This window comes from Gorilla gorilla, chromosome 10, assembly GCF_029281585.2.
Source record: "Gorilla gorilla gorilla isolate KB3781 chromosome 10, NHGRI_mGorGor1-v2.1_pri, whole genome shotgun sequence".
In the NCBI taxonomy this organism is placed as follows: Eukaryota; Metazoa; Chordata; class Mammalia; order Primates; family Hominidae; genus Gorilla; species Gorilla gorilla.
In genome coordinates, this window is record NC_073234.2 from 142144056 (window position 1) to 142170095 (window position 26040).

Consider the following 26040-nt stretch of genomic DNA (forward strand, 5'->3'; position numbering starts at 1 on the left):
GGTTGGTCTGCTACAGCCCTGACTTCCCATTCCTCTTTGCCAAATGCTTTTCCTGCCTCCCTTAGAACCAAAGGTGAACAGTGATGCAATCCTGGCTTATGAGGCCTAAGGGGATCTTCTGGAACCACGATGCTCAGAGTGCTTTTTAAGGGCCAGGAGCTTCAATGCCACCTCTGAGGTTGGGGAAAAAACACAGCATTGATCCCCACCACAGACCTACTAAATGTCTAAAGAATACAATAAACAGGAGTAGACATGATTGTTTTATCACTCAATTTGACAACAGATTTGATGTTGCTTGGTCCTGTCACTGACCTGTGTAGCTAATAAAGAATCAGCCCATGTCTGTGCACAAGAAACACGTCGAATGTGCTATATTGAGGCTCTCTTACTACAGAAAAAAATGCTGGTGTCATAGGAAATTTTGTCATGCAACACATAATTCCTAAGCACTTGAATTGACTACAATCTGTGACAATTTTATAACATCCTGTCCACTCATTCGTGACATTTAAAGTGATTCAAAAAGTACTTAATACGAATTCAAATATATATATTAATATACATTAAAATATGTATTTGTATATTAAAGTATATACTTAAATATACATGTATACTTAATATATATTTAATATATATTTAAATTATTAAGCACTTACATATGTATTGCATTCCTTTAATGAGAGACACCTTGAAATGTTTCAAAGCAAGGTTTTGGGATCTCTGCTTTGAGGTGCTTCTCCTTAAAAGGCACAAGGTTGGATCTTAGCTGAAGTTGAAGACTCTCAGAGGTTGTTGTTTCCTATATCTACCATGCAGGGACTACCCCACAGGAGCTCTGTGTCTGAATTCTAGGCCCTTCTTAGCATTTCCTATCTATTGGGACTGAGTTTACTTTCCTTCAGACCTCAGACTGTTCACCTGCCATGAGGATGTTGTATTTATACAATCAGGCAGACTGGTGGCTACCCAGAAACAAAAACTCAACCATCATTGTGCCTAGGATGCCTCCTGAAATCTCTTCCAGCAGCAATCAAGACTAGGAAAAACCATCTGTATGTGGAAGGCACACAACTCCATCCACAAATTCAGATAATCAAGACATAGAATTTTATCTTGCTTTATTCTGCAATTCTACTTAAGCTCTATTTTTAACCTCCTCTCATCTCTGAGGAATGTTGACATTACTCAGTTTATGAGGGCTTGAGCAAGATTAACTTCCCTGTGATGGGGGTTACAGTAATGCACACCCTAGAGTTGATGCAATGGGTGAATGGGTCAATACAAAGCATTTGCAAGAGTGCCTAGTACTTGTGATTACCATTGTCATAATGATTTAGGGTTGCCACTGCATCTCTCTAAAGTTGTATCTCTGTTCAAATGACTTAGACAGTATCATGGCCCACATGGTATCTTTGGACTATGCAGCCCTCTGCAGAGACATCCTTTATCCTATCTTGTACTAGGTAACTGGGTCACACAGGTTGCTGCTGTATCAACTCTTGTTCCCTTCTGAGAGGCTCCTCGTGCCCAGAAATTATCCTTCTTCATCTTAGTACCTCCCAAGGCTACAAGAGTTTGTTTTGTGCTATGCTGGTCTATAGGAATTTTTACTATTGTATTCTTTAGAGTATGAATCACTCTTATTCCAGATACCTTCTGTTGCCAGTCATGGGGTCATGGAAAAACTGAAAATGTTTTACAGCTCACAGTACTTTTTCTAAAACAAAGACAGTGACCCTCGAGTTGTGTGCCAGATATTCTCCACTGGCAACACTTCAATACTCTTCACCATTTTCCCTCCCACTCTGTACCCTTGAGGGCTAACAATATGGTTTGGCACCATTAATTAGACTCTTTGCCCTCCAACATCCGGTTAGATTGGAAAGTGAGAGTTAATTGCAAGAAATCAGAGAAGGAGAGGAGAGGAAATCCAGGTCTTTGGTTCCCTGAACCCACTCCGGTGAGAATGGCGCCAATGCCCTTCAATCAAAGACATGCCAGGACACACTTGTAGCTTAGCAAAGTTGGGTTAATTGCCTTGTGGCAACAAGAGAGGATGAGCACCATGGGAACCATTACGTGTCTCAAGAAGGGTGCATTAGAAACAAGTCGTTCTAGGATTTGGGCCTTCTTCTTTTAGATGATTTTTGGGTAGGTTCCGTGAAGTGAGGCTTTGAATAAAATACTTTCTGAAAGCAAAGTGGTTTGACATCGCCTAACCACTTTTGTATAAAGTCAGAGTATCTGCTAAGCAGCCCTCATCAGGTTTCTTTAACAGATAGATAGCTGGGTTACCTTTTTTTTTTATTAGTAGTAGTATTTTTTGTTTGTTTGTTTGTTTGTTTGTTTGTTTTGAGACAGAGTTCCACTTTGTCTCCTAGGCTGGAGTGCATTGACATGATCTTGGCTCACTGCAACCTCTGCCTCCTGGGTTCAAGCAATTCTCCTGTCCCTGCCTCCTGAGTAGCTGGGATTACAGGCACATGCCACTATGCCTGGCTAATTTTTGTATTTTTAGTAGAGATGGGGTTTTGACATGTTGGCCAGGCTGGTCACTCCAAGCCTCAAGTTATCCACCTGCCTCGGCCTCGCATGGTGCTGGGATTACAGGCATGAACCACTGCACACAGCCAAAATAACCTATTTTATAATGTTTCAGCCTGCCCTCAGTCCAGAGAGTGGAAAGATGGAGAAATCTTCAATATTCTTGAACATATTACCAAGTCCACTTTATCTCCACCTAGAACCCAATCATTCATTGCAAGGAAGTTTCCTGATTTTTCTCTGCATGTCCTTGATTTCCTTTAGTGAAGGGAGACACCATTAAAGTTCATTATGTTTGTCAATGTAGTATTTTATGAATGCAGCCCTTGAAATGTGACCAGATCCAAACCAATCAGATTTGCCACTGTGCTGCCTTTCACAGCAGGGAAAGCTTTATGTTGGACAGAATTTTGTTTTCTTCTTTCCTGTCCTCTTTGAAAGTGCCTATTGCCCTGAATGAATGGTAAGTGGTAAATACTTCTGCCTCTCAGATTTTATTCTTATTTCCTTATAATTTTTATGGAAGAATTAGTGAGAAGCAGAAAAAAACAAGAAAGTATCTTTCAATAAAAGGTTACTTCTCCCTGAGAAGATGGCTGATTAGATTTTATCTTCAATAAAGCCTGGTGAACTTAATTTGTCAGGTGTCTTACCTCTACACATGTTGTGTTATCCAAATAAAGCTTTCTAAACCTGACTGGTAAAAAATAATGACCTGATGATGTTGGTAAATGTAAAGATGCCAGGCTTCTCTCTGGGAGAGTCATACAAGTCCAGGGTGGTACCCAGGAATAAGTACTTTTAATAAGTGCCCAATGTGACTCAGAAAACCAGGTAGGTTTGAGCAATTTGGGTAAAAGCAAATTTTTGGCTAGGCATGATGGCTCATGCCTGCAATCCCAGCACTTTGGGAGGAACACTTGAGCCCAGGAGTTGGAGACCATCCTGGACAACACGGGGAGACTCTGTCTCTATAAAAAATACAAAAATTAGCCGGGTGTGATGGTGCATTCCTGTGGTCCTAGCTAGGCGGAAGGCTGAAGTGGGAGGTAGGCATGAACCCTGGGAGGTCAGGGTGCAGTGACCCTTAATTGTACCACTGTGCTCTATTTAGCCTGGGTGATGGAGAAGACCCTGGGGGGGGGAAAAAAAAGGCAAACTTTCTGGTTAAAAAGAATGCAATGAAAGAATTCAGGTCCTGGAGCTGGGAAGGCAGGAGGCTGGGTTGGACTCCCAGCCACCTACAGCTGCATGGGTGTGGGCAGTTACTTTACCTCTCTGGGTCTAGTTTTCTCTTCTATCAAATTCAGATGCTAATAGTCCTGCTCATATGGAGCTTCCCATCCAGTGGGAGTCAGTGGCTGATGCTAAAGGGGTGCAGGGTCTCACACTGAGGAGAGGGTCAGCACAGAGCAGGGCCCACTCTAGTGAGAATGGCACCAATACCCTTCAATCAAAGACATTCAGGAACACACTTGTAGCTTAGCAAAGTTGGGTTAATTGCCTTGTGGCAACAAGACAGGGTGAGCACCATGGGAACCATTAGGTGTCTCAAGAAGACTGTATTAGAAACAGGTCATTCTAGGATTTGGGCTTTCTTCTTTCAGATGATTTTTGGGTAGGTTCCGTGAAGTGAGGCTTTGAATAAAATGCTTTCTGAAAGCAAGGTTAATTCTACAACTGGGCATGTTCATATGTCTATCTAAAAGGCAGAAATACCAGATCAAAGGTAAGCCTATAATTAAGAAAAAACTGTATTAACTCATATCATTCAGGAAAATAAAGGGATGTTTGGTTGTTTTTGTAGGTTCTTTACTATCCTTATATTTTTGAGAATTCAGACATGATTTTAAAGTGGTTTAGTTATCATCTTAGTCTATCAGAATCACAGAGTGGCTCTGCTTGATATTAGTTTACTGGGAAATTATTTTTTAGTGTTTTATAGACATAATATGTGTTCATATTTATGGGGTACATGTGATATTTTGTTAAATGTAATGATCAAGTCAGGATATCTGGGGTCTCCATCATTTCAAATATTTATTGTTTCTATGTGTTGGGAACATTTCAAGTTTTCTTTTCTAGCTATTTTAAAATATGCAATATAGTGTTGTTAAATATTGTCACCTTATTCTGCTATCAAACATTAGAACTTATTCCTTCTAACTGCATGTTTATGTCCCCCCAAAAACCCTTCCCAGCCTCTGGTTACCAGCATTCTACTCTCCACCTCCATAAAATCAACTTTTCGTTGCTCCAACGTATGAGTGAGAACATGCAATATTTGTCTTTCTGTCCCCAACTTATTTTACTTAATTTCCTCTAGTTCCATCCATGTTGTTGCAAATAGCAGGATTTCATCCTTTTCAGAGGTTGAATAATACTCCATTGTGTAATGTACCACATTTTCTTTATTTATTCATCCACTGATAGACACTTAGGTTGATTCCAAATCTTAGAATAGTGTAAATACTGTGAATAGTTCTAAAATAAACATGGAAGTGCAGCTATCTCTGGAATATATGAATTTCCTTTCTTTTATAGATATACCCAGGAGTGGGATTCCTGGATCATGTAGTAGTTCTATTATTAGTTTTTTGAGGAACCTTCATACTGTTCTCCATAGTGGTTGTACTAATTTCCATTCTCAACAACACTATATATCCTCACCAGAACTCATTACCTTTTGGATAAAAGCCATTTCAACTGGAGTGAGATGATACCTCACTACAGCGGTGATTTGCATTTCTCGATGATAAGTGATGAGGATTTTTTTATATACCTGTTGGCCATTTGTATGTCTTCTTGGAGAAGTCTCTTCAGATCTTTTGCCCATTTTTAGTTGGATTATTAGAGTTTTTCCTATAGAGTTGTTTGAGCACTTTCTATAATCTGTTTATTAATATCTTGTCAGACGAGTGGGTCACAAATATTTTTCTCTCATTCTGTGGGTTGTCTCTTCACTTTGTTATTGTCTTTTTTTGTTTTTTTTGTTTGTTTGTTTGCTTGTTTTGCTGTGCAAAAGGTTTTTAGCTTAATTTAATTCCATTTGTTCATTTTTGCTTTAGTTGCCTGTGTGTGGGGGCTATTATTCAAGAAATCCTTGCCAAGACCAATGTCCTAGAGCGTTTCCCAATATTTTCTTGTAGTAGTTTCATAGATCCAGGTCTTAGATTTAATCCTTTTACTCCATTTTAAATTTATTTTTGTATATGGCCAGAGATAGGGGTCTAGTTTCATTCTTCTGCATACGGATGTCCAGTTTTCCCAGCACTATTTATCAGAGAGACTGTGCTTTTCCCAAAGTATGTTCTTAGCACCTTTGTCAAAAATATGTTCACTGTAAATGTGTGTATTTATTTCTGGGATCTCTATTATTCTGTTCTATTAGTCTATGTATCTGTTTTTATGGCAGTACCATGCTGTTTTAGTTACTATAGCTTTATAGTATAGATAGATAGATACATAAATTTTTTTATTTTTTATTTTTTTTTTTGAGACAGAATTTGACTCTGTCACCTAGACTGGAGTGCAGTGGCATGATCTCAACTCACTGCAACATCCGCCTCCTGGATTACAGTGATTCTTGTGCTTCAGCCTCCCCAGTAGCTGGGATTACAGGCATGCTCCACTACACCTGGCTAATTTTTGTGTTTTTTGTAGAGATGGGGTTTTGCCATGTTGCCCAGGCTGGTATTGAACTGCTGGGCTCAAGCTATCCACCCACCTTGGCCTCCCAAAGTGCTGGGATTACAGGCACAAGACACTGTACCTAGCCAGCTTTGTGGTATAATTTGAAGTGAAGAAATGTGATGCCTTCTCCTTTACTCTTTTTGCTCATGTGTGCTTTGGTTATTCTGGGTATTTTGTAGATCCATTAAAATTTTAAGATTTTAAATAAAAAATTTCTTTAAAATTTTGGTATTTTGATAGAGATTGCATTGAATCTATAGATTGTTTTGGGTAGTATAGATATTTTAACAATATTACTTTTTCCAATCCATGAACATGAAATATTTTTTGTTTTGTTTATGTCTTCTTCAATTACTTTCATCAATGTTGTATAGTTTTCATTGTAGAGATTGTTTAGTTCTCTGGTCACATTTATTGCTAAATATTTTTTATATTTGTAGCTATTGTAAATGGGATTCCTTTCTTGATTTCTTTTTCAGATTGTTCACTGTGGGCATATAGAAATGCTATTGATTTGTTGTATGTTGATTTTATATTCTAATTCTTTACTGAGTTGGTTTATCAGTACTAACAGTTTTTTTGGTGGAGTCTTTAGATTTTTTAAAATATAAGATTGTATCATCTGCAAACATAGACAGTTTGACTTCTTCCTTCCCAAATTGGATGCCCTTTATTTCTTTCTCTTGTTTAGTTGCTCTGGTTAGGACTCCTAGGACTATGTTGAAAACAAGTGGTGAAAGTGGGCATCCTTGTCATGTTCCATATCTTAGTGAAAGAGCTGTCAGTTTTTCCCTGTTTATTGTGATACTAGCGGTGGTTTTGTTGTATACGACTTTTATAATATTGAGGTATGTTCCCTTTATTCCCAGTGTTGTGAGAGTTTTTACCATGAAGAGATGTTGTATTTTATCAAATGCTTCTTCTGCATTTATTGAAATGAACTTGTGTTTTTTGTCTGTTACTGTTATGATGTATCACATTTATTGATTTTCACATGTTAAAACATTCTTGCATGAATCCCATTTAATCATGATGAATGACCTCTTTAATATGTTATTAAATTAAGTTTGTTAGTATTTCTTTGAGGATTTTTGCATCTGTGTTCATTACGGATTTTGGCCTGTAATTTTCTTTTGGTGTCTTTGTATGGTTTTGCTATCAGGGTAATACTGGCCTCATAGAATTTGTTTGAAAGTATTCACTACTCTTTGATTTTTTTTTTTTTTGGAATAATTTAAGTAGGATTGACATCCATTCCTCTTTAAATGTTTGGTAGAATTCAGCACGTGCTGTTTGATGGGAGACTTTTTACTACTGCTTCTGTCTTGTTATTGGTCTATTCAGGTTTTGGATTTCTTCATGGTTCTGTCTTGGTAGGTTGTATGTGTCTAGGACTTTATCCATTTCTTCTACATTTTCCAGTTTGCTGGTGTATAGTTGCTAATAATAGGTTCTAATGATCCTTTGGATTTATGTGGTGTTAGTTATAATATTCTCTTTTTCATCCTAATTTTATTTATTTGGGTATTCTCTCCTTTTTCCTTAGTCTGGCTGAAGGTTTGTCAATTTTGTTTATCTTTTCAAAAAGCCGACTTTTTGTTTCATTGATCTTTTGTATTTTTTTAGTCTCAACTCCATTTGTCTCATCCCTGATCTTTATTTTTTGTTTCTCCAACTAATTTTGGTTTGGTTTGCCCTTGTTTTTCTAATTCTTTGAGATGCATCATTATGTTGTTTATTTGAAGTTTTTCTACTTTTTTGAGGAAGGCACTTATTGTCTTTCATTCTTTTCCTTTTGCCTGAGGAAAATCTGGGGGCCAATCTTGCTGTCAGCTGAGACTTCCCTGGGTATCCAACTTCAAGTCTAGATTATGTGCTTACATAATTATAACGACCAGAAGATCTACATTGTGTTCAGCAGCAGCAACATGTAGGCACTCTCCTAAGTGCTTTGCATGAGTTAAATTATATAATACAGCAACCCTCTTTCCCTGTCTCTGTCTCTCCCTCTCTCTCTACACACACACACACTCAGACACACACACACACACGCATATATATAGGCTTGTAAATATATGTCTATGTGTGTATATGCATATCACACATATATGTACAACAAATATATATATATGTGTATATATATATATATATATACACACATCCCATTTTTCTGATAAAGCAACGAAAGCAAGAGAGGCAGGCCAGTGTCACGCAAGTGGTTAATGACAGTTGACCTTTGTCATTTGGACCTTTGTCATTAGAACTTTGTCAACAGACCTTTGTCAACCGACCTTTGTCATTTGGACCAGACCACCATCCTCTAGTTCCCACTCTCTCCACCACATCTCACTGCCTTTCATCTTTTGATTACTTAGCTATGCCAGTTAGTTTCCTAACCAGCTTTTTAGGTGATCCCCATGAGCACCCTGTGAGGTTGGTGCTACCATTACCCATCATACAGATGAAGGAACTGAGAGGCTCAGAGACCTTAGTATCCTGACCATCCATGTGAAATGCAAATCCTCCTTCAGGAAATCTCGAGCTCAAGAAAAGGTGTTCTTCCTAATTTAATTCTACGTTCTTGACAATAAAAGCTAAACAGGAATGAGTGCAGCTCAAAGACAGACCTGAGATAAAACAACAGAAAAAAAAGCACCACTGGTTCACTTATTTTTTGTCCTTCTCAAAGAGCAAAAGAGGTTTCTTCCTCTTTCCTTCCTAAGTACCTTCCCATTTAGGCTGCAATTTCTCTGTGCATCCCTTGTTTTCTCTGAGAAAGACGGACACACTCAAGCATAACAAAGTGTCCCAGAATGTAATATTGAATTGGCCATAATTGGACACTTACTCTCTATTTACTCTCTATGAGTCACAAGGCCAGAACAATTCCCTTTGTCCTTTGGAAAACCTCCTTGTTTGGTGGAGATGCTCTTCACACTGAACAGCTGTTCAGGCTTGTCATGGTGCAAAATAGCAAATGACACACTGAGCCCTACTTGTTACCCATACTGGGTCTGCTGCTGCTGCTGTATTTAGAAGAGGCAGGGACCTTATAAACAACATTAAGGAGTTTTAGAAGCTATCTTTCCTGTAAAGACAAGAAGAGCCCTGTAAACTAGCTCAATACTAAGCAAAATTTCCTAGTCTTCCCTTTTTACCTTTATTTATCCTAATTTTCTTTTTTTCCCCTTAGTTTCAGAGGGTGAGGGGCCAAAGGAGAAAGCAGCAATAGACAGGGAAGCGGTACCCAAGGTAGCTACTCTATGTGGTTGAGGGGTCAGGACAAGAGTGTCGTTTTCAGTCCTGGACTGTAAGACATGTGTTCACCTAGGTTTGGGGATAGGGTTGAGAGACTTGAGGGTTAGGGTTGGGCCACTCTCAAAGCCCATAAATTTAGTGGAAAATAGGAAATCCTCAAACAGAGACTTTATTTTAAAAAAGGGGAGCAAGTGGAGAAAGAGGAGGAGAACAAAATTACAAGAGACAAAATATACTGTACAAGTATGTGATAATGTTGCAAAATAAGGATTTAAACACTGGTCTGTTCATTTATTTATGTATTCTCCATTTGATAAATATTTCTGCCAATTCATGTCCACTGATAAGCAGATGCCAAGATGACATTATATGCATGAAAGGTCTATTAGGAGAAATGCTTGTGAAGGATGAAGAGAAGAGTAGACAGGGACATGCAAGGAGAGCCTTTAGAACATGAGGCAGGTTTGATGCCAGCAAGTGGAGAGAGGGAAGAAAGACTCACACTCACACTGTTGCAGATCTCTAAGAAATCCAGCGAGGCACATAAGGAGTCCACAAGCAAAAATGCCCAGTGGGAGGTGCATGTTGGGCAGAAATGTCCTGGCTCTACCACCCCACTGCAACTTTTGGTTAGTGTTTGGAAATACCTTGTGTGGGAAGATGGAGATCTATGGTACTTGAAGCAGGTTTTTGTGAAGGGAGATGTGAGCACTGGAATCTAAGGCTGCCAGCATCCACCCCTTCGGCTGCACAGGTCTTCTACACATGATCAGGAAGCAGTTACTCAATGTGCCCCATGGGCCTTATTCACTGAAGGGAAGATTAGAAGAGCGAGTATATGGAACACCCTACAGACTTGGTTGCTGCAGTTGATCTTAGCACCACGTGAGGTTCCTACCATCTCTCTCCTCCAGTACAAATGACAAATTCTTCCACTCTCATGGATTTTCCGTGAAGATCTTGCTGGCAGACTTGATACTGCAGCCTAACCTTCATCCCTGATAGGTCTGACCTGCTGGTAATCATACTCTTCTCAGTCAGGAGTTGCTATACATGTTCACTCACAGTTATAATTAGACAAAGGAATATAAGAAGGTACCAAAGTGGATCACTTGAGTTCCATGCATATTCTTCTCATTCTTCTCTTGCCCCCATTGTGTAAGAGCATTTTCAGCTCCTTTCAATCAGGGTCAGTTATGCTTGCCATCATGGTGACCCCTTATCTGTTGACATCTTCACAAGGGATCCAAAGTGCCCAGGTGCCTGCCATAACCTGTAGCTCAAGGGGAACCTTGCTTTTCCCATGGACAGAGTGCCTCCGTTCGGGGACAGGACCCCTAGCCATGCAGAACTCAGAATGGCAGGAATGAGAGACAAACATTCTCCCAATGGCCCATTGGGAAGATGGTAAATAGAGCCATTGTTTTATTACTCTGATTTTATGGATCAATTTAGTCTTCCCTTAGCTACACAACACCATATAGAGGTCTCTGATTTAACGCGTATACTACATTCTAAAAAATGGTAATCTATCCTCACAGAGTATTACCCCAACCTGGTATTTCAACCACGCCATTAGTAAGTAATTCCAATTCTCTCAAGCTGGCTCCTTCCAGGCAATGCAATGTGTTGTATTGCTAATAGATCTTACGTTTATGGGCCCTTTCATGAACCTCCTTGTTATGAAGTGGGTTCCTGTTGGATGCTATGCTGTATGAAATTTCATGCTTGTGGATCAAGCCACCTATAAGCACACAGATAATGGTACTGGCTGAGGCTCCCCCAGCAGGAAAGCAAATCTGTCTATGAAATATATATCTAAGGCTGTGATTAATCACTGGGTTTTCCAGGATGGAAGGGATCCAATTTAATCGGCTTAGAAAAAAGTGGCTGTTCTCCTTGGGACTAGTGTCATAATTGAAACTCAATTTTGATCTCTCTTGCAAGCAGATTGGGTATTAGAGATGCAATGAGAATGAACTTTATGAGTTAAAGTCCATGTTATTGGGCCCATCTATACATTCCACCTTTGCCACCATGAAGGCTACATCAGTGTGTCCACCATGCTAGTTCTGGAGTAGATAATGACAAAGGTTGACTCATGTGAACTGGCAGGATCATTTTGTCTCCTGGATTGTTGATTTCTTCTTCAATCATAGATTACTTATAGTGACATAAATGTATGAAACAGCTTCATGGTTTATGCCAACTCCGTCATGCCCATCCATGTGCCTCTTTCCCAGATGTTTTTGTCTCAGACTTTCCAGTCTTTTCCTTACAGGATTCTGACCAGCCACCTAGGTCTTTGACCACTGCTCAGGAATCTACAACTAGTCTCATCTCAGGATTCTACTTTCATACAAAGAGGATGGCCAGGTACACTTATTCCAGTTCTAACAATGAAGATTTCCCCTCACCACTGCCTTTCAGCCCCACCACTGAGTATATGTGTAATGCAGCCCCCATCCATTTTTTAGTTGTACCCACATACCTATCTGAAAACCAAGATCTGGGAGTGAGCTGATGGAATGATTCTTGTGTAACTATGGCAGGTGACATGCATGGCTAGGTTACTTGATCATACAGTGTACTCAGTCCCTCTGGTGTTGTTCTGGTGTAATCTCATATATGGCATTTCCATTTTATAATGGATTCTGTGGTCCTGCCTGACCCCAAGTAAAGAGGGTCTAATAGAACATAGCTCATAACTAACAGTTCCAGATGCATGGTCTTTTGGTGCCCTCTTGGTCCATCTCTGTTTCATCTCTACTGGAGCAGAGTAATACGCCAGGATTGGACTCACACAAGAAAAGCACATACATTCTGCTACAGATGGTATGGCCTGGCTGTAGAACTTCATGGCTTTGCTTTAAAACTCCCATTGTGATTTGCCATAAACTCCACAATGCATATATATATGTATGTGTGTGTGTGTGTGTGTGTGTGTGTGTGTATACACCCCTGACATCTCTAACATCATAGTGACTATAGTGACTGATGGAGCATATGGCCCAAGTGGCAAGGCTGTCTACAATAGAGCTTGCATCTGCTGCAGAGCTTTTTCCTGACCAAAGCAAGTCAGCTTCTGTGTCTTAAAATATATGGTTCTCAGCAGTATTTTTGTGTGTGGAATGTGCTACCTCCAGAACCTGGAGCGTCCCACCGGATATTATGTTTACTTCATTGTTGCAGGGGATGCAAGCTGCAGCAATTTGTCTTTTAATGTGGAGTTCCCATATACCCTGAATACTGGACACCTGAAAACATATTGAAATGGCAAGTCCCAGAATTTCTTATTTTTTTTACGTATGTGTCTTATTAAAGACTTCTGCAAACTAATCACCTGTTGCTTGCCCTGACCAATAAGCATGATGTCATCAGCATAATGAAACAACATGCTATTTTTCAGGATGTCTAGGTGGTCCATATATCTTTAGAATACATCATGAGTAAGGATGGGAACATTAGCATAATACTGGAGCAAAGATGTAAAGAAATGCATGCCATTTGTATATGAATTGTGTCTGACTCTCCTGGGATTAAAATATAAATTGTTGGCCAAATAAGTAGACACATACTATGGACCTGAGGCTTTAATAATTTGTTCTAATAACAATAGCCCATCTGAGATAGCGATTGTGAACAGGACTACTGCTTGATGGAAGTTGAGATAGTGTAAAGTCACAGGCCAAGCTTCATCTGCTTTTTGGAGGGGCTAAACTGGTGAAATAAACAAAAATATGATTGTGGCCATGATCCCCGCACTGATTGATCTTTAATTGTGGAGTGAATCTCTGCTAGCCCTCTCCTCAGGATGTAATATTGTTTTGGTTTTATGACTTTGACTGGGGGGGGGGTAGTTAAAGTGACTTGTATTTAGCCTTTCCCACTATGACAGTTCTGACCTCACAGGACAAATATCCCACGTGCAGGTAATTATAACTGTGGAACATGTCCATCCAAATTAGACACCTAGGGACTGAGGAAGTAACTGCAAATTGGTCCACGGGCCACAATTATTTTTTGCTTTCTCAAATATAAAGCCCAGAAATTGCTGAGCTATTTTCTATAATTCTTCCCCTTCTTCCTGAAGACTGAGGGTGATTCTTTCCTGATCTGAGTGGTTTGAGTTCAAGAGCTGGTGTTTCTCATTCAGCATTTGGGATCAGGTGATAGAAAAATTTATATAGGAGCCAATAGCCAAGAAATATTGGAGTATATATTCTTATTATTTATCCAGGGAAAAATAGTGAGCACAAAGTGAAATTCAATTACCCTCCATGCCTGGTGAAATCTAGTTCAGCCTCTGCTTGCAGTTAATCATATCACAAGTACTTGTCTTTATTTGGAATATAAAGTAGGACACAGTTCCCACTTTCTCAATTATTTCTCATTAAAGGTGGAAGAATCTTTGGAATTTCTTTCTTCCGAACAATTTTTTCTTAGAGGAAAGAGGAAATACCACACAACTCTGCCCAGGTTTCAGACCCCATTTGGGGATTCTCCTGAGAACAAAAGCGCATCATCTTGAGTTCACTCAACCACTGTGAGTCGATTATTCTCAACCTGCTCAGGAATGTTTAAATGCCCTCTTCCCACCAGCATTATTTCAGTCTAGGCTTATGAACATTCTGTCTTTGGTTATGCACTCTATTATAGCTGCTGCATATTAAGCACCAAACACATTACAGGACATTTGGATTTTAAATTTTCATTGAGCCAGACCCCCCCTCTTCATTTGTGAATTTAAGAGTCAAACATTCATTGAGTTCCTACCTTTTGCAGCTCAGCAATCTCTCCAATGTAAAGCCCTGAGCCTCCCTTCATTAAATAGCTGAACCTCTAATGATATGTTAGGCACTGTCCTAGGTGCTGAATATCCAGTGGAGAACTATACCAAACCTAGACCATCCAGTCGTGGTGGTTACATCCTACCAGAGAAGAAACACGTTAACCAAACAAGCACAAACCTATTAAATTACACACTGAAATATGCACCATAGATAAAATGCACAGGGAACTACAAGAGGACAGGCAGGGGTCCTGACCTCTCTAGGACTGCAGTGAGGACAGAATGTACGAGTACCTTTTGAGCAATAAGGTCTATATAAGTATCAGCCAATTGCATTCTCACACAGCTATTGAGAGGCAGGTCCTGGACTTGACACAGGTTCTCTGGCTTAATCCCCAGACTCTCATCCACCACCCTAAACTCTTTCTGTCTCCTAACCTTTGGATGTACCAGCTCTGTCTCCTGAGGTGGCTATTCTATCAGGGCTAAAGCAGTGGCACTGGAACTTTTGGGGAAAATCTTCTTCAATACAAGCATGCAAACAGGAAAGAACTGATGGTCCTCTGCTGAAAGGGAGACTGAAATACAAGCCTTCCCACTTAATTTTCAAATTTCCAGCAGTATTGTTGCAGTAATTTGAATTCATTCTGTAGCAGAGACATTTTAATTTTTTCCTTTCCAATGACTCTTTACATTTCTATGGCCATACTGTCTTTGATAACATAAAAAAATTAAATTGTGGCATTTGTTCAATGTTGAGTTGTTTTGTTTTGTTCCTTTTAAATTTATCTTTCTTGTAAGTCAAAGAATCTTTGGATTCATTTCTATTACCATGTTTGCTGTTTGAATGAAGTTATTTAATTGGTACCAAAAGAAATGTGGGTCTGTTGCTATCCACTTATGAAAGAGCTTCACAAATGAACTTCCCCAATCTGTATCAGGCAGAAGCTACACCAGAAATGCAGCTCTGCTCGTTAAGAAGAATAATCTCACCAGATTCTCATTATTAGTGCTCAGCTCTGGGTCCTACCAATTAAACATTTCTAAAGTTGTGGGATAAGAAGGATTGGCCCCAGTGTCCCCTGCTCTTTGAAAATACAGTGGATCTGAGTGGGGCTGGGTGGGAGGCTTTTATTAGTCCATTTTCACACTGCTATAAAGGAATACCCCAACTTCATAATTTATAAAGGAAAGAGGTTTAATTGACTCACAGTTCCACGTTTCTGGGGATGCCTCAGGAAACTTGCAATCATGGCAGAAGCAAAGGGGAAGCAGGCACCTTCTTCACAAGGCAGCAGGAAAGAGAGAGGGTGAAGGAGGAACTTCCAAACACTTATAGAACCATCAGGTCTCGTGAGAATTCACTCACTATCATAAGAACTGCATTGGGGAAACCACCCCCATGATCCAATTACCTCCCATCAGCTCCCTCCTTTGACACATGGGGATTACAATTTGAGATGAGACTTGGGTAGGGACACAGAGCCAAACCATATCATTCTGACCCTGGCCCCTCCCAAATCTCCTGTCCTTTTTACATTTCAAAACCAATCATACCTTCCCAACAGTCCCTGAAAGTCTTAATTCATTTCAGCATTAACTCAAAAGTCAAAGTCCAAAGTCTCATCTGAGACAAGGCATGACCCTTCTGCCTATATGCCTGTAAAATCAAAACCGAGTTAGTTACCTCCAAGATACAATGGGGGTACAGGCATTGGATAAATGCTCCCATTCCAAATGGGAGAAATTGGCCAAAACAAAAGGGCTACAGGCCCCATGAAAGTCAGAAACCCAGCAGGGCAGTCATTCAATCTTAAAGCTCCAAAATGATATCCTTTGACTCCATGTCTCACACCCGGAGCACACTGACGCAAGGGGTGTCTCCCATAGCTTTGGGCAGCTCCTTCACAGGCTGGTATTGAATGACTTTTCCAGGTGCACAGTGCAATCTGTCAGTGCGTCTACCATTCTGGGGTCTGGAGGACAGTGGCTGTCTTCTCACAGCTCCATTAGGCAGTGCCCCAGTGAGGATTCTGCATTGGGGCTCCAACCCCACATTTCCTTTTTGTACTGCCTTAGCAGAGGTTCTCCATGAGGACTCCACCTCTGAAGCAGACTTCTGCCTGGACATCCAGGCATTTCCATACATCCTCTGAAATCTAGGCAAAGGTTTCTAAAGTGCACCGCTTGTCTTCTGTGCACCCACAGGCCCAACACCAGGTGGAAGCTGCCAAGGCTTGGGGCTTGCATCCTCTGAAGCAATGGCCCAAGCTGTACCTAAGCCCTTTTTAGTCACTGCTTGCACTGGCATGACTGGGGAGCAACCATGTCCCAAGGCTGCACAGAGAAGCAGGGCCCTGAGGCTGGCCCATGAAAGCATTTTTCCCTCCTAGGCCTCCAGGCCTATGATGGGAGGGGTTGCCTTGAAGATCTCTGACATGCCTTGGAGACATTTTCCTCCATGTCTTGGTGATTAACATTCAGCTCCTTGTTACTTATGCAAATTTTTTCAGCTGGCTTCAATTTCTCCCCAGAAAATGGGGTTTTCTTTTCTACTGCATCATCAGGCTGCAAATTTTCCAAACTTGTATGCTCTGCTTCCCTTTTAAACATAAGTTCCTCATCTCCATCTGATACCACCTCAGCCTGGACTTCATTGTTCATATCACTAACAGCATTTTGGTCAAAACCATTTAACAAGTCTCCAAGAAGTTCCAAACTTTCCCACATCCTCCTGTCTTTTTCTGAGCCCTCCAAACTGTTCCAACATCTGCTTGTTCCAAACTGGCCTTCACATTTTCAGATTATCTTTATAGCAGTACCACACTCTTGATACCCATTATATTAGTTCGTTTTCACACTGCTATAAAGAAACACCCGAAACTGGGTAATTTATAAAGGAAAGAGGTTTAACTGACTCACAATTCTGCATTGCTGGGAAGGCCTCAGGAAAGTTACAATCATGGCAGAAGGCAAAGTGGAAGCAATTACCTTCTTCACAAGGTGGCAGGAGAGAGAGAGAGAGCAAAGGAGGAATTACCAAACACTTACAAAACCACCAGATTTGTGAGAATTCACTCACTATCATGAGAACCACATGGGGAAACCACCCCCATGATCTAATCACCTCCCACCCGGTTCCTCTCTTGACACATAGAGATTACAATTTGAGATGAGATTTGGTTGGAGAGACAGAGCAAAACCATATCAGTCCTCATTAGAGAGACTGCCCTCCAAGGTCTTTCTGACCCGGGGGCTCTGCTCACCCATTTTCTCCTCACTGTCACCAGGCCTGTCATCTTCACTGTTGATATCTTGTGATACAAAGACCAAAGAGGCCTTGATTTTTTTAGACACCCAGGGTGGAGGGACAAAAGTGTCAGACTCACTCAGCCATGCTCCTCTGCCTTCCCCACTGTGTTCATTTAGTTTCTGGACCACAAAATACCCTGACAGCTCAAGTCAGTGCCTGGGAAAGTCATTTGATGGGGCTCAGTATTTTGGCATGTTCAAGTTTGAATCTGTCTATGAGGAGAATGAAGGATCCCTGTCAGGGTCCTGCAGTAGCCAGAAGTTCCTTATGTTTTCCTTGTACATGTGCCTGTGTGTACCTGTGTATGTGTGTGTGTAAATATTAATTTTTTAGTGACTACTATTGCTAGCTATTGAGTGAAGCAGTTTGCATAGATTGTTTCAATCCTTCAAAACCCTTAGCAGTAAGAACAATTATGTGATCATTTATAGGTGGGGACCCAAAATTCAGAGAAGTTATCACACCCTAGATCCTATAATACTTATGAACATTGTCACGGTTCAAAACCCAGATTCTCATGGACACCACTGTATTCTCTCCCCCTCCCTTCCTCTCTTTCTTCCTTGTTCATTATGGCCAGGTTCTCTCCCTGAAAAACTGTGTTCTGGACCCTATTTTTTTCTCCTAAGAGAGGTTAGTTCCCCTCCCCCAGTGCTATCCTAAATTCCAAGCCTATGGTTTTAACAGATGAGAAGGAAGCAGGCAACTCAGCCCAGTGAGGCCTGGAATAGTACCAGGGATGTGGCTGCCCAGGAGCCCTGGAGCATGGCCAGGGCTGAAGCTGAATACAAGCTAAGCACCACAGGTTGGGTGGGATCTGAGAAGCCCCTGAGCTGTGTGAACAGCTTTTATTGTTCTCCCATCCTGGGCCTCTCCCTCTCTCTTCTGCATCCCAGAAGAGAGATTTAATTTTCTCAGCAGATGCTCCTGCCTCCAGCATTAGTTCTGTAGTTTTGCATCTGGTCCCCTCCAGTGCCTTTTGCAGAGCTGTGATGTGTCTTTCATTTGAGCACATGGACCTAGGGCATCCATCTATGGAGACACATGGAGGAGACAGGGGCCAAGAAGGAATGGACATAAAGAAATTCTAGGGCAAGTCCAAAGCCCTAAATTGGAACTGGAAGCAGAATGACTAGTTAGCAATTTGGGAAGAAAAACAAACAAATAAAAATTGGAGATTTTTCTCATTCCTTATATAAATATAATTTCCACTGGATTAAAAATTAAATGTAAGATGCAAAATGATAAAAGTACAAGAGGAGAATAGGGACAGATTTAGCCAAAGGTCATTGTAAAAATCATACAAAGGCCGGACGTGATGGCTCACGCCTGTGATCCCAGTACTTTGGGAGGCTGAGGTGGGCAGATCACAAGGTCAAGAGATCGAGACAATCTTGGCCAGTATGGTGAAATGCTGTCCCTACTAAAAATACAAAAATTAGCTTGGCGTGGTGGCCGGCTCCTGTAGTCTCAGCAACTCGGGAGGCTGAGGCAGGAGAATCGCTTGAACCCCGGAGGCGGAGGTTGCAGTCAGCCAAGTTCACACCATTGCACTCCAGCCAGGTGACAAAGAGAGACTCCGAAAAAAAAAAAAAAAGACACAAAAGTCTCAAACTGTAAAGGAGAAAAGATTGATAGGATTGACCACATAATCTCAGGTATCGAGTCATCATCATTTGACAGAAATGAAAAGATATAGAATAAAGCAAGAAGAATAAAATGTTAACAGTAGAATTTAGGTGCTGGTAGGTATATGGTTCTTCACTAAAAACTTCTTTCAATTTTTCTGCATATTTGAAATTTTTCATAATAAATAGTTAGATACAATTATATAGGGTGAGCAGTCATGCATAAAATTAGTTCAACATGTGACCACAGATATTTTTTCTCATAGAGCACATGTGACATTTTATTCAATTATTAATTTACTATCATTATTAGTCTTCAGCCACATAATTTTTTTTTCCACCAAAGTGGAGGTTATTAGCAGGTCATTTGCTTCACTCTCCTGGTCATTTAGGAAAAAGGGTAGAATTTGGTGGAACAGAAACTAAGCTTTGTTATCTATCTCCCCATTCTCACAAGCAAAGCAGTATGCATCCTCTTTCTGTAAGAAACTGAAACCTATTAATCCAAAATTAGAAGACTTGCTGTTCAGAAGTTATCCTATGAAAAAGATACTTGCTCATGAATGTTTATAGCAGTACAATTCACAATTGCAAAAATGTGAAACCAACCCAAATGCCCATCAGTCAACAAATGGATAAAGAAACTGTTATTTTATATACATATATATATATACACATACACATATACATATACATATATACATATATATGATGGAATACTACTCAGCCACAAAAAAAAGAATGAATTAATGGCATTTGCAGCAACCTGGATGAGACTGGAGACTATCATTCTAAGTGAAGTTACTCAAAAATGTAAAACCAAACATCATTTGTTCTCACTTATAATTGGTAGCTAAGCTAGGAGTATGCAAAAGCATAAGAATGACATGATGGACTCTGGGGACTCAGAGGGAAAGGGTGGGAAGGGGGTGAGGGATAAAAGATGACAAATTGGGTTCAGTGTATAGTGCTCGGGAGATGGGTGCACTGAAATCTCACAAATCACCACTAAAGAGCTTACTCATGTACCAAATACCACCTGTTCCCCAAAAACCTATGGAAATAATTTTTTTTAAAAAAATATAAGATTTTGAGTAGCAGGAGGCAATAGGGTGGCTTTGTTCTTTTCTGCAGTTTTAGTCCTCACCCTGATTTGTCAGGCCAGAAAGTGTCTCTGCCATGACTGAACCCTCTGGTCCCTTCAGGAAGCAAGAAGGTGTCCAGAAAACACTACAGGCAGAAATCTCAGCCCCAGCCCTACCTGGCAATGATAGGAGCTAGGCCAATGACACCTATGATAGCTAAAAATCCAGAAGAGACACTCCCAGTGCTGGAGAAAGCTCAGGTGGGATCCAGAGCCAAACAGAACTGCACAATCTCTTGGTTCCCCTTATTTATCTATTACACAACAAAGGTTTTTGATAACTATGCCTGGTACTTTTATCTTCAGTATATAGATATCTGCCTTCCCCACTAACTTTATATAAAATAGCAAAGCATTTATAGATTTAGAAGCATATGAATTTCACTGGGGGTAAAGCCACTGAATCCTGGAAGAGGTTTTGGAGAGTACTTACAGCATTGTTTTTCAGGAAGTTCTAGACTCTTGAGAACTGAGCAGTCTCCAGAAGTTCCACACCCTGCTCCCCTTCCTCTCCCTCCAGCTCTTTTAAGCTGGAGGAGTGTGAAGAAAGCCCCTCCCTTTGCTCCACTTTCAGGTGATTTTGTGAGGACCAAATATTTGGAGCCTTGGCAGCCACCTTGTGCCAATGAGGAAAGACCAAAAGAATTGCAGAGGCCTTTCCAGAGCTCTGACCGGAGTCAATGAACCAATCCTAGAAACACCTGTTGCTTGTTGGGTGAGAAGTTTCCTGGTGATTAGGCTGCATCCACTCGGGTATAGCACACAAGCAGGTGGACTCACTGATTAGTGAGGAGGCAGCGGGCAAACTAATAATTACTGCACAGGCAGAAAGTGCTCTGACGGCAGTAAGTCTAAGATGATGGGGGACATCTAATTCAAACTTAGGGGGTCAAGGAAGCCTTCCCAGAGGAGGTGTTATGCCCAGACCATTAGTTCCCCAAAGAAGACCACCAGAGTCCAGAGTCAAAGCCAAGCGGCAAGGATCTTTACTACAAGTTCGAACCTGGTCCCTCCATTCCACAGCATACAAGAGGGCCCTGAACAATGCGAGTGTTTGCTTTTTATAGCCTGAAAGTTACAGGGGAACAAAGGAATTCTTTTGGTTCCCGCTCTTTCAGTAAAACTTTGAACGGCTGTCTCCTTATCGGAGACTTTCCTGGTGGTGTTTGTACTGGGCTCAGGAAGTTTGAGAGATATATGGCGATATGTGGTGAGATGAGAGGATGGGATGTGTTTGTACTGGGCTTGTTTGTTTTGAGCCTGGGGCTGAGGAATGTGCCCGGCTCCTTTCAGAGGTAAGCCCTGAGCTGTGAAACATAGGATAAGCAAGAGTCATCTCCATCAGGTAGGAGGTAGGGGCCTCAGACCACCTGCCCAGGGTTGAAAGAGAGACAGAACATGCCAGTGTGGCTACCAGGGAAGGAGCGTCTAACATAAGATAAGGATGGAGAGGTGGGCAGGGGTCAGCCCAACCAAGAGCAATGGAGAGCCATGGAAGAATTTTTAACAGAAAATTAGATCTGTAATTTAGAATAATCACAGTGAGTACTGTTGAATTGCTGGCTGGATACAATAAGAGAATAGTAATAGCTAATATTTATACAACACTATGTGACAGACTCTAGGCACTTTATAGGCATTAGAACATTAGATTACTTAATCCATATGTTTTGCTAATATATATATTAACAATAGTGGTTAATATATATGATTACTAACAATAGTAATTATGTGAGAGAGATATATCATATATATTATTAGTAATTACAGGAGAGATATATATGATATATATTATATACATCTCTCACATAACTATTGTTAGCAATCATATATGTTAACTATTACTATTGTTACATAGTACATATCTCTCACATGATTATGCTTGTTGTATATTTACAAGTATATATGGTGGGGGGCACATTGGGGATGTCTCATCTCCATATCTCATATTCATCTTGTAGTATGTGTATATAGATAGAAGATAGATAGATAAATATCTCACATGATTATATATATATTATACTGTGAGTATAATATATATATACTCACAGGTGTCCCACAGCCCATAGGAAATATAGGGAGAGGTATATATCATATGTATCTCTCTCACATGGTTACTATTGTTATCCCCACTTACAGATAAGGAAACTGAGTCAAGTGTAAAAACAAGGATCTGTAACCCCACTGCCTACCTGAGCCTGAGTGCCGCATGGCACTTGGAGGAACAGCAGTGGCTGGAGGCTAATTTCCTGTTTGCACTTTGAAGGTTACTCTCCCTGGTCAGAGACTCTGATGGGACACAAGTGTGGAGACTGTGAGTTCTGACGCAGACTTTTACTTGGCAAAGGTTCAGAAAAATCAAGTGGCTGATAAGAAGATATATGATTTCTACTGAGGGCCACGCAAAAGGCAAGTGTCTCACGTATGAACTGAGTTTGCTCTTTTGATCCTGAGAACAGCTCTGTCGAATTGGGGAGGTGTTCTGGACATTTTACAGATGATGAAACTGAGGCCAAGAAAAGTTAAGTGACTCACCCAGGGTCCCAGTGTTACTAGAAGGTGTGCAGTGGTCTTCCAGGGAAGATCCTCTTGTATCAGAAGGAAGAGATGATCAGTTCGGAAGGCCCGAGAAAAGACAAGGTCATTTGAAAGTGATAGTTCATCCGGGGGTGATCCTGGAGCACGAAGTGACAAAAAAGTCACACGTCAAGGCACCGAAGTAGAAAGGGTCTCCCTGTCTCAGAGCCCACCTGGTCTCTTCCTTCTCTCTCTGCCTCTGCCCCTTGTCTTAGCCCAGCATGGGTGCAGGTCCCAGGTTCTGTGACATCACAGTTCAGGGCCCACAGCCCAATCTCGGATCACGCCATTGAGAGTATCTGATTGGCCACTGGCCAGCCAATGGTGGGGCAAACTTTGGAGCAGGCTATCACGGTTGGAACAATCAGTGCTGAAGGAGTTGAAGAGGATGGGCAAGCCACGGCTTCTCCTTCTGGAAACGGAGCTCATCTCCAAAGAAGACCATCATTTTCTACTATGGACAATGTGGATGCTAGTTCTCTCCCACTCACAGGTTCAGCACATGTTACAGAAGAGCGTTTTCCTTCAGAGATTATTCACAGGTGTCCCACAGCCCATAGCAAATACAGGGCATATTAAGTTCAAATAAATATATGCAAATATGTGAGTGTATTGACATAAATACTGCATTTATATTCATATACTATACTTAAAAGTATTGAATATATTTTCATATATGTTTATATTATATATATGTATTTCAAGCTCTATTGCATATATGAATTTATTATATATTAATGTATACTGCATAAATATGAATATATGAATTCAATATATTTCAATTAGTTGTCCATATCTAAAGAGACTTCACGTAAGAATTCATGTTTTAAGGTATCTTTCAAAACGAAAATCAATGTACCATAGAAGTAGGTAACATCTATGTAGCATTTCCAGTGTGCTACCCCTGTTTTAAATGATTTCTCTGCATTTATGTATTTAATCCTGGACTCAACACTCATCATGAGGCTGACACTGTTAGTTTTCCTATTTTACTAATCAGAAAACAGACCCTGATAAGTTAGCTGACTGGGCCAAGGTCCCACAGCTAGTTGGTGGCCCCGCTGGGATTAGCAGCTGCAGTGTGGCTCTGAAGCCCTTCCTGTCAGCACCTAGAGGCGGTGACCTTTGGGACAGGTGGCTCTGGCTGCCGTGGGCAGCAGGTGGCTGAGGCTGAGTGTCCCCAAGAAGCAGAGTTTTGGCTGGTAACTTTGTTCCAGTGCCAACAGGCCAAGACACACTTCCATGCTGCCTGCTTAACCCCTGTGGGCTTTCACATTTGTTATTCTGATAGGTTACAGGGCTTGAAAATTCCTATATGAGCTGCACTTGGAGTTTTAAAACACATTTCGTTTTCTAAATTTGAACGTAAATTAACTCATCAACAAAAGGAAAACCAGAACTAAAGTTTGGATAAAGAAAGCCCCTGTTGTGGCTATAAATTCTGTTCTCAATGGTATAGTTCAGGCTTCTTCAAGTAGATTGAGCCCTGAGAACTTGTCTATTGTATTTTCCCCTGGTGAATCAGTCAGACAAATGGGGGCACTTTAATTCAGAAAGAAACAGCCCAGCTGTGACATTTGTCACTGCAGAGGCCTGGCCCATCGGTCAATCCCTTGTCCCTGGGCTGACAGCTCTGTGTTCCCCTGTGGTCCCACTACTGTCTGACCACCTCCTCTCCTGACTGATGATGACACCTCTTTGCAGGTGTGGAAATGGCCTGTAGCCTGCAGGAGCCTGAGGAGAAGGGAGGAGCTAGCAGCCCCAGTCAAGTCTAGCACAGTGCATCTTGGCCTGCAGTGATGGCTGTTTCCCCCAGACAGGTCAGTAGCAGAGAAGCCGCTCATAGCCTTCCTGAAGTGGGCATGACTCCCTGTGTCCTATCCACTGACAATGCCCATATTTCACCAGTGAGGCCTGGACGGTTTGCCATTGACGAGTGTCAGGTAGAATTTCCCATTGTCTCTTCTCATCTTCTGGCATTGAGTGGCCAGTTTCTTCCTTTTATTAGTCATATCAGGCATCCTCTGACAGATGCACAGGGAGACGGAAGGTTTTGGGTTTTCTGCTGTGGCGACGAGGACCTGGCTCACACGGTTATGGAGATGAGACTTCCCACGATGTTCCCCCCACCATCTGAAGACCCAGGAAAGCGAGTGGTGTCATTCAGTCTGAGCTCAAAGGCCTGAGAACCAGTGGGGGCTGATAATACAAATCCCAATCTCATGACAGGATAAGATGAGAAGTCTGAGGTCAAGCAATGAGGCAGAAAAAAATAAATAAACAAGGGGGGAGAATTCTCATTTCTCTACCTTTTGTTCTATTCGGGCCCTCAATGGATTGGTTGGTGCCCACACACTTTGGGGAAGGGGAAATACTACACTTCACTGAGTCCACCAATTCAAATGCTAATCTCATCAGCAAATATCCTGAAAGATACACTCAGAAATGATGTTCAATATGAGCACCTCAGGGCCCAGTCGAATTGGCATATCCATTAACTATCACACTCTAATCAACCCTTTTCACCTGAGGAAAGTTTTCCGGTTTTTGAATCAGAAGAGACAATTGTGTCCTTGAAGACAGCAGGTAATTTCCTTACACAGTTTGTCTCCTGTACTGACATTTCTTGTCCAACTCATGATTTTATTTTTCAGAGAACGTACCCAATACGGGAAAAAAATACTGTGGGATATAACAGTCAACCACAAACAGCAATTATAAATCTTTTTTTTTAAATTATACTTCAAGTTTTAGGGTACATGTGCACAACATGCAGCCTTGTTACATATGTATACATGTGCCATGTTGGTGTACTGCACCCATTAACTCGTCATTTACATTAGGTATATCCCCTAATGCTATCCCTCCCCTCTCCCCCCACCCCACAACAGGCCCCGGTGTGTGATGTTCCCCTTCCTGTGTCCATGTGTTCTCATTGTTCAATTCCCACCTATAAGTGAGAACATGTGGTGTTTGGTTTTTTGTTCTTGCGATAGTTTGCTGAGAATGATGGTTTCCAGCTTCATCCATGTCCCTACAAAGGACATGAACTCATCATTTTTTATAGCAAAACAGAGATATAGACCAA

The 26040-nt window shown here is 41.0% G+C and overlaps 2 long non-coding RNA genes across 2 annotated transcripts in view; one reads left to right on the forward strand and one right to left on the reverse strand.

The window, feature by feature from the left end:
- LOC129525783 (uncharacterized) overlaps positions 1–23175 on the reverse strand; it is a 42100-nt gene extending 18925 nt beyond the window's left edge. The window contains exons 1-2 of the long non-coding RNA XR_008670251.2: positions 22911–23175; positions 22568–22664 (exon numbers count right to left, since the gene is read on the reverse strand). This is a non-coding gene — a long non-coding RNA (uncharacterized lncRNA). The remainder of the gene's footprint in view (positions 1–22567; positions 22665–22910) is intronic.
- Positions 23176–23272: 97 nt separating this feature from the next.
- The window catches only part of LOC129525784 (uncharacterized), a 29419-nt gene continuing 26651 nt past the window's right edge, over positions 23273–26040 (forward strand). Inside the window, exons 1-2 of the long non-coding RNA XR_008670253.1 lie at positions 23273–23445; positions 24657–24772. This is a non-coding gene — a long non-coding RNA (uncharacterized lncRNA). The remainder of the gene's footprint in view (positions 23446–24656; positions 24773–26040) is intronic.